Here is a 10,192-nt window from a genome sequence, read left to right on the forward strand (position 1 = left end):
GTGAAATTGTGACTTTTTCTTCTGAAATTCCAACTCATTTTTCACAACAAGCTTTTTTTTATATTTGCATAGTATGTATATATTATTAATGTTGTAAATACACATCTTTATATATCTAGAAAGGGTGGTCCTAAAGAGGTAGGCATTTTTCTCAGGTCTCAAGAAGGCAACACATACAAGTGTGTGTGTGTGTGTGTGTGTGTGTGTGTGTGTGTGTGTGTGTGTGTGTGTGTGTGTGTGTGTGTGTGTGTGGTTACTTTCATTGAGTACTTTGCTGTCCTTAAAAATGCCCAACTCACAGAACTTATTACTATGTGTGTGTTCGGTCAAATCTACCTAGCAACAGCGGTTGGTCCTCACAACTACAGAAGTAATATATTTTTTTTTTACTTTGAGGGTTTTGCATTCTGAAGTGAAGTTGCAACTCTTTACTCCCATCTAGTGCTAGATACATATTTTTTCATCCTTCTAGCTATAGTGGAAAGGGGGGTCCTCACAACCTACTGACCAAACGTGGGTCCTCACAAAGTAGGCAAGACATGTGTGTGTGTGTGTGTGTGTGTGTGTGTGTGTGTGTGTGTGTGTGTGTGTGTGTGTGTGTGTGTGTGTGTGTGTGTGTTTGTGTGTTTTTCTACCCTTCTTGAGACATCAATATCCATATGAGGACCGGTGAGCAAGTTAGTACCGAAATCGTGGTCCCAATACGGAAAACCATTGCATTTAATAGAGAGCCAAATACTAGAGTCCGTGAACATTGCTCCAAAGTCAGGATTTTTTTGTTGATTTAATGTGCATACCAAAGTAAACATTGACAGCTGCAAAGGCAGCAATATATGATAAAACAAGACGGCAGCTAAAGGAGGACTTCCCTATTCATCTCCGGAAAATAAACCTGCCAGGTGAACAGCTGATTTTACGACTTCCGGTGTTGACGTAAGACAACCTGCGTCCCATTTGTGACCATAGGATGAACAAATTCACTACGCTACTAAGACTATAGTGGCCATTAACAGTTAGCTTCTACAGCTGGGTTGCCCAAAGTGCGGCACAGGGGCCATCTGTGGTCCCTGACTCCTTTGTCATCGGCCTTAAGCACGTTACAAAAAACAAAAAATATACATCTCATTTGCACCCCCTGGTGGTGAAATCTATCAAAATGGGGGTGGTCCCCAAAAAGGAGGGATTTTTTAAATTGACTGTGTGTCGGTTTTAAAAGTGCTCCTCCTCTGGTCAACATATGAAATAACAAGTGAGTGTAAGAAATTGAAATGTGCCCCCTTTGGCCAAATTAATAAAATTAATAAAATAAGTATGCATATAGAGACGTACTGTAAGAACTTGAAGTAAATAATGAAGATTAAATACCAATTACAAACAAAAATTCAACAACAAAAAAATGATTAACTTAAAACTTCCATCCATCCATCCATCTTCTTCCGCTTATCCGAGGTCGGGTCGCGGGGGCAGCAGCCTAAGCAGGGAAGCCCAGACTTCCCTCTCCCCAGCCACTTCGTCCAGCTCCTCCCGGGGGATCCCGAGGCGTTCCCAGGCCAGCCGGGAGACATAGTCTTCCCAACGTGTCCTGGGTCTTCCTCGTGGCCTCCTACCGGTCGGACATGCCCTAAACACCTCCTTAGGGAGGCGCTCGGGTGGCATCCTGACCAGATGCCCGAACCACCTCATCTGGCTCCTCTCGATGCGGAGGAGCAGCGGCTTTACTTTGAGCTCCCCCCGGATGACAGAGCTTCTCACCCTATCTCTAAGGGAGAGCCCCGCCACCCGGCGGAGGAAACTCATTTCGGCCGCTTGTACCCGTGATCTTGTCCTTTCGGTCATAACCCAAAGCTCATGACCATAGGTGAGGATGGGAACGTAGATCGACCGGTAAATTGAGAGCTTTGCCTTCCGGCTCAGCTCCTTCTTCACCACAACGGATCGATACAGCGTCCGCATTACTGAAGACGCCGCACCGATCCGCCTGTCGATCTCACGATCCACTCTTCCCTCACTCGTGAACAAGACTCCGAGGTACTTGAACTCCTCCACTTGGGGCAAGATCTCCTCCCCAACCCGGAGATGGCACTCCACCCTTTTCCGGGCGAGAACCATGGACTCGGACTTGGAGGTGCTGATTCTCATCCCAGTCGCTTCACACTCAGCTGCGAACCGATCCAGTGAGAGCTGAAGATCCTGGCCAGATGAAGCCATCAGGACCACATCATCTGCAAAAAGCAGAGACCTAATCCTGCAGCCACCAAACAACATCCCCTCAACGCCTTGACTGCGCCTAGAAATTCTGTCCATAAAAGTTATGAACAGAATGGGTGACAAAGGGCAGCCTTGGCGGAGTCCAACCGTCACCGGAAACGTGTCCGACTTACTGCCGGCAATGCGAACCAAGCTCTGACACTGATCATACAGGGAGCGGACCGCCACAATCAGACAGTCCGAAACCCCATACTCTCTGAGCACTCCCCACAGGACTTCCCGAGGGACACGGTCGAATGCCTTCTCCAAGTCCACAAACCACATGTAGACTGGTTGGGCAAACTCCCATGCACCCTCAAGGACCCTGCCGAGAGTATAGAGCTGGTCCACTGTTCCACGACCAGGACGAAAACCACACTGTTCCTCCTGAATCCGAGGTTCGACTATCCGGCGTAGCCTCCTCTCCAGTACACCTGAATAGACCTTACCGGGAAGGCTGAGGAGTGTGATCCCACGATAGTTAGAACACACCCTCCGGTTCCCCTTTTTAAAGAGAGGAACCACCACCCCGGTCTGCCAATCCAGAGGTACTGCCCCCGATGTCCACGCGATGCTGCAGAGTCTTGTCAACCAAGACAGCCCTACAGCATCCAGAGCCTTAAGGAACTCCGGGCGGATCTCATCTACCCCCGGGGCCTTGCCACCGAGGAGCTTTTTAACTACCTCAGCAACCTCAGCCCCAGAAATAGGAGAGCCCACCACAGATTCCTCAGGCACTGCTTCCTCATAGGAAGACGTGCTGGTGGGATTGAGGAGGTCTTCGAAGTATTCCCTCCACCGATCCACAACTTCCGCAGTCGAGGTCAGCAGAACACCATCCGCACCATACACGGTGTTGGTAGTGCACTGCTTCCCCTTCCTGAGGCGGTGGGTGGTGGTCCAGAATCGCTTCGAAGCCGTCCTTAAAACTTACCTTTTTTTATAGTTGCATAGTATGTATATATTATTAATGTTGTAAATACACTTCTTTATATATCGAGAAAGGGTGGTCCTAAAGAGATAGGCATTTTTCAAAGGTCTCAAGAATGTACGAAATACAAAAATGTGTGTGTGTGTGTGTGTGTGTGTGTGTGTGTGTGTGTGTGTGTGTGTGTGTGTGTGTGTGTGTGTGTGTGTGTGTGTGTGTGTGTGTGTGATGGAGTTAGTTACACGACTGTGTTTAGAAAGCTGAACAAGTCAGTTGGCAGTGAGTCATGTGACACACTGCTGTGGGATGACTGACGTCCACATTGACCCCCATGCCCCCCCACCCCCGCCCCAATCCCCTGGAACGGACAGTAGATGAAATCCAAGCCGATGGACAATACTGGGTCTGATTTAGGGTGGAAATGTAAAAAGCAACACCCCCACCCCCGTCCCCCCCCCACCGGTGAAATAAGAGCTAACTCGGTTTTTACATTTGACAGCACGCCGAGCGTCCGCCTGGACTATCAATGGCGAGTCAAAGCTGTCTGCTCCTCCAGCACAGTTTGGCAGCTCTGCTGCGATCCGTTTAGCAGTCCTCCGACGCCCTGCTTCGACTCACAGAGGATTCTCTTTTCTTTTTTCTTTTTTTTGGTTCCTTCTCCCAGCAAGTTGTGTAGTTCAGCACCACGGACAGCAGCTCGTGGGCTGGCAGGCTTCGAGAAGAAACGCTGGCTGTCCTTCAACATGGACGACTACTTTGTTTCTGGGTCTGCATGCATATTTAGTACGGAACTTTCCATCATTCTGATACCATCATCCATATGCCAGTACCCATACACATACCAAGTATTAACTGTACATTTGACCATTTGTTTATGCTGAGTGCTGTTGACAATATCAACACAATATTTAAACTATTTCCTTATTCTCTTTTATCACAAACAATGAGGCCTTTATTCCAAGGAACACCATCCCTACCGTCAAGCATGGTGGTGGTAGTAGTATGCTCTGGACCTGTTTTGCTGCCAATGGAACTGCTGCTTTACGTAATCACGTAATAGTGTGAGAGTCCAGTCCATAGTGGATCTAACATAATAGTGTGAGAGTCCAGTCCATAGTGGATCTAACATAATAGTGTGAGAGTCCAGTCCATAGTGGATCTAACATAATAGTGTGAGAGTCCAGTCCATTGTGGATGTAACATAATAGTGTGAGAGTCCAGTCCATAGTGGATCTAACATAATAGTGTGAGAGTCCAGTCCATAGTGGATCTAACGTAATAGTGTGAGAGTCCAGTCCATTGTGGATCTAACGTAATAGTGTGAGAGTCCAGTCCATAGTGGATCTAACGTAATAGTGTGAGAGTCCAGTCCATAGTGGATCTAACATAATAGTGAGAGTCCAGTCCATAGTGGATCTAACATAATAGTGTGAGAGTCCAGTCCATAGTGGATCTAACATAATAGTGAGAGTCCAGTCCATAGTGGATCTAACATAATAGTGAGAGTCCAGTCCATAGTGGATCTAACATAATAGTGTGAGAGTCCAGTCCATAGTGGATCTAACGTAATAGTGTGAGAGTCCAGTCCATAGTGGATCTAACGTAATAGTGCGAGAGTCCAGTCCATTGTGGATCTAACATAATAGTGTGAGAGTCCAGTCCATAGTGGATCTAACGTAATAGTGTGAGAGTCCAGTCCATAGTGGATCTAACATAATAGTGTGAGAGTCCAGTCCATAGTGGACCTAACATAATAGTGAGAGTCCAGTCCATAGTGGATCTAACATAATAGTGAGAGTCCAGTCCATAGTGGATCTAACATAATAATGAGAGAGTCCAGTCCATAGTGGATCTAACATAATAGTGAGAGTCCAGTCCATAGTGGATCTAACATAATAGTGAGAGTCCAGTCCATAGTGGATCTATCATAATATTGTGAGAGTCCAGTCCATAGTGGATCTAGCATAATAGTGTGAGAGTCTAGTCCATAGTGGATCTAACATAATAGTGTGAGAGTCCAGTCCATAGTGGATCTAGCATAATAGTGAGAGTCCAGTCCATAGTGGATCTAACATAATAGTGTGAGAGTCCAGTCCATAGTGGATATAACGTAATAGTGTGAGAGTCCAGTCCATAGTGGATCTAACATAATAGTGTGAGATTCCAGTCCATAGTGCATCTAACGTAATAGTGTGAAAGTCCAGTCCATAGTGGATCTAACATAATAGTGTGAGAGTCCAGTCCATAGTGGATCTAACATAATAGTGTGAGAGTCCAGTCCATAGTGGATCTAACATAATAGTGTGAGAGTCCAGTCCATAGTGGATCTAACATAATAGTGTGAGTCCAGTCCATAGTGGATCTAACATAATAGTGTGAGAGTCCAGTCCATAGTAGATCTAACATAATAGTGAGAGTTCAGTCCATAGTGGATCCAACATAATAGTGAGAGTCCAGTCCATAGAGAATCTAACGTAATAGTGTGAGAGTTCAGTCCATAGTGGATCTAACGTAATAGTGTGAGAGTCCAGTCCATAGTGGATCTAACACAATAGTGTGAGAGTCCAGTCCATATTGGATCTAACGTAATAGTGTGAGAGTCCAGTCCATTGTGGATCTAACATAATAGTGTGAGCGTCCAGTCCATAGTAGATCTAACATAATAGTGTGAGTCCAGTCCATTGTGGATCTAACATAATAGTGTGAGCGTCCAGTCCATAGTGGATCTAACATAATAGTGTGAGAGTCCAGTCCATAGTGGATCTAACATAATAGTGGAAGTCCAGTCCATAGTGGATCTAACATAATAATGTGAGAGTTTAGTCCATAGTGGATCTAACATAATAGTGAGAGTTAAGTCCATAGTGGATCTAACATAATAGTGAGAGTCCAGTCCATAGTGGATCTAACATAATAGCGAGAGTCCAATCCATAGTGGATCTAACGTAATAGTGAGAGTCCAGTCCATAGTGGATCTAACGTAATAGTGTGAGAGTCCAGTCCATAGTGGATCTAACATAATAGTGTGAGAGTCCAGTCCATAGTGGATCCAATATAATAGTGAGAGTCCAGTCCATAGTGGATCTAACATAATAGTGTGAGAGTCCAGTCCATAGTGAATCTAACATAATAGTGTGAGAGTCCAGTCCATAGTGGATCTAACGTAATAGTGTGAGAGTCCAGTCCATAGTGGATCTAACATAATAGTGTGAGAGTCCAGTCCATAGTGGATCTAACGTAATAGTGTGAGAGTCCAGTCCATAGTGGATCTAACGTAATAGTGTGAGAGTCCAGTCCATAGTGGATCTAACATAATAGTGTGAGAGTCCAGTCCATAGTGGATCTAACATAATAGTGTGAGAGTCCAGTCCATAGTGGATCTAACGTAATAGTGTGAGAGTCCAGTCCATAGTGGATCTAACGTAATAGTGTGAGAGTCCAGTCCATAGTGGATCTAACATATTAGTGTGAGAGTCCAGTCCATAGTGGATCTAACATAATAGTGTGAGAGTCCAGTCCATAGTGGATCTAGCATAATAGTGAGAGTCCAGTCCATAGTGGAGCTAACATAATAGTGAGAGTCAAGTCCATAGTGGATCTAACATAATAGTGTGAGAGTCCAGTCCATAGTGGATCTAACGTAATAGTGTGAGAGTCCAGTCCATAGTGGATCTAACATAATAGTGTGAGAGTCCAGTCCATAGTGGATCTAACATAATAGTGAGAGTCCAGTCCATAGTGGATCCAAAATAATAGTGTGAGATTCCAGTCAGACTTTGGACAGCTAGCGCGTCATCTGTGGTCACCAAATCTGTGCCAGAAAAAGAAACGGCAGATCAACTGGTCTAAAAGCGGGTTCTATTTAAAGACTAGAGTATACAAATGAGTTTTAAGATGGGACTTAAATGCTTCCACTGAGGTAGCATCTCTAACTGTTACTGCTAGAACATTCCAGAGTACTGGAGCCCCAATAGAAAACGCTCTATAGCCCGCAGACTTTTTTGGGGGGGCTCTGGGAATCACTAGTAAGCCGGAGTTTAGTATTCATACGTAAGTAGTAAAACCTTAAAGTCACATCTTAAGTGCACAGGAAGCCAGTGCAGGTGAGCCAGTATAGGTATATATGTATATAGGTATATGAAGGTATATACAGTATAGGTATGTATACATACTTGCCAACATTGAGACCTTCGATTTCGGGAGGTGGGGGGTGGGGGCGTGGTCGGGGGTGGGGCAGGGTGTGGTTGGGGGCGTGGTTAAGAGGGGAGGAGTATATTTACAACTAGAATTTACCAAGTCAAGTATTTTATATATATATATATATATATATATATATATATATATATATATATATATATATATATATATATATATATATATATATATATATATATATATCTTGAAAATATGCAAATGTTTAGATAATTGATACTTCAAACTTGCATAAATAAATATTAAGGAATATAACATAACTTGGCTTCTGAGAGTTTCAAAATGTAATGAATAAAATGCTAAAGTTGTTGATAAACAAGCAATTATTTTAATAATTAAATATGGTCATTTTAAATGAATTATTATGATAATTTATAATTAATTATTGCAAATATGTGTATTTGAATGTATAATTCTATGGCTGGATGTAATAAGGAATCAGAAAAAATACAAATAAAAATAAAATTATTTTGATGTTTTTAGAAAATATAGCAAAAATTAATTTAGTTTTTTTTTTTTAATTAACAAATATTTTTAGATTTTAGATTAGATTTATTGGTCCCCTTGGGGAAATTCATTGTCACTGCCGTACATTTAAACACTAGACATTACACATCACACAAAAAAAAAAAATAACAAAAAGACATCATACATGACTAACACACATTTACAGGCTTGTCAGACAGGTCGGCCGGGCCTGCTGTTAAGGGCGGCTATAGCTGCAGGGATCAGGCTTTTCCTGATAGGTAAGATAAACGTAATAATACAATGTATCTCTAGTCTGGATGATTTAGTTCTTGTCACCCTGTTGTCCTCATGTCAAGGCTGTCCTCACTCAGGTCCGCATGGAGCTGGAGGGGGCGTGGCCTCCAGCTCCGGCTGAAAATCGGGAGATTTTCGGGAGAATATTTGTCCCGGGAGGTTTTCGAGAGAGGCGCTGAATTTCGGGAGTCTCCCGGAAAATTCGGGAGGGTTGGCAAGTATGTATGTATATATGTATATAGGTATATAAAGGTATACACAGTATAGGCGTAATATGATCAAACTTTCTTGTTCTTGTCAAAAGTCTAGCAGCCGCATATGAAATCGCCTTCAAAAACGTTCCATGAGTTTCTTCTTTGCCCAAGCAAGGGAGGCGGTGAAAGGTGTAGAACGGTGGAAAGTACTAGAGAGAAGAACTCTCTCTGGAGCCTTCCTTCATGCCTCCCAGCCTGTCTCAGCCATTAACCCCGCGTACCCCAAAACCTCCTCCCTGGTCCCTGCTGGCTCCTGTCCAACACAGAAGCTGACCACCATCGCGTCAACAAGGCCAGACTGACACCGTTTCTCTCTCTCTCTCTCTCTCTCGGCGTACACAACACTCCACTCTGAGCGATGCCGTGAAGGACGGGAGTCCCGCTGCCAGCCCCGGGTGTTGGACTTTAACGTTTGACACTCTCGCGGTTTGTCTCGCCAACGCGGCCGTGTCTCGCCGGAGACGCCGGAAATATTTGTTTGCCAATATGTGATGTGTCGTGTCACCATGTGACAATGTGTGTGTCACCACGTGACAATGTGTGTCTCGGAAGGGAAAAAACAGGCATCGGGTTTAGCCTTTAGTTCAGACCTGAGTAAATGAAGGCCCGGGGGCCACATGGGGCCCGTTAAGTTTTTCAATCCCTAATCATTTTTTTAGATGTTTAAGATGTAAAGTGTAGCTGCCATTATGATGTGCACTCATCTTTTCTAATGGCCGTAAGTCTTCAACTATACTAAGTCTTTACATGCTTGGAATCTGCATCATATACTAGTTACTATGCTCATCTAATTAGTTACTATGCTCATCTAATTAGTTGCTATGGTCATATAAATAGTCACTATGGTCATCTAATTAGTTGCTATGGTCATATAAATAGTCACTATGGTCATCTAATTAGTTACTATGCTCATCTAATTAGTTACTATGCTCATCTAATTAGTTGCTATGGTCATATAAATAGTCACTATGGTCATCTAATTAGTTACTTTGGTCATCTAATTAGTTACTATGCTCATCTAATTAGTTGCTATGGTCATATAAATAGTCACTATGGTCATCTAATTAGTTGCTATGGTCATATAAATAGTCACTATGGTCATCTAATTAGTTACTATGCTCATCTTATTAGTTACTATGCTCATCTAATTAGTTGCTATGGTCATATAAATAGTCACTATGGTCATCTAATTAGTTACTTTGGTCATCTAATTAGTTACTATGCTCATCTAATTAGTTGCTATGGTCATATAAATAGTCACTATGGTCATCTAATTAGTTACTTTGGTCATCTAATTAGTTACTATGGTCATCTAATGAGTTACTATGGTCATCTAATGAGTTACTTTGGTCATCTAATGAGTTACTTTGGTCATCTAATTAGTTACTATGCTCATCTAATGAGTTACTATGGTCATCTAATGAGTTACTATGGTCATCTAATGAGTTACTTTGGTCATCTAATTAGTTACTATGATTATCTGATTAGTTACTATAGTCATCTAATGAGTTACTATGGTCATCTAATTAGTTACTATGGTCATCTAATTAGTTACTATGGTCATCTAATGAGTTACTATGATAATCTGATCAGTTACTATGGTCATCTAATGAGTTACTATGGTCATCCAATTAGTTACTATGCTAATCTGATCAGTTACTATGGTCATCTAATGAGTTACTTTGGTCATCTAATTAGTTACTATGCTCATCTAATGAGTTACTATGGTCATCTAATGAGTTACTTTGGTCTTCTAATTAGTTACTATGCTCATCTAATGAGTTACTAT

At 42.7% G+C, this 10,192-nt stretch overlaps 1 protein-coding gene across 4 annotated transcripts in view; it reads left to right on the forward strand.

Annotated features, from left to right (window-relative positions):
• Window positions 1–10,192, forward strand: part of adgrl1a (adhesion G protein-coupled receptor L1a) — a 562,743-nt gene that overhangs the window by 307,439 nt on the left and 245,112 nt on the right. The window lies entirely within an intron of this gene.

Source organism: Nerophis lumbriciformis, linkage group LG24 (assembly GCF_033978685.3).
Source record: "Nerophis lumbriciformis linkage group LG24, RoL_Nlum_v2.1, whole genome shotgun sequence".
Classification (NCBI taxonomy): Eukaryota; Metazoa; Chordata; class Actinopteri; order Syngnathiformes; family Syngnathidae; genus Nerophis; species Nerophis lumbriciformis.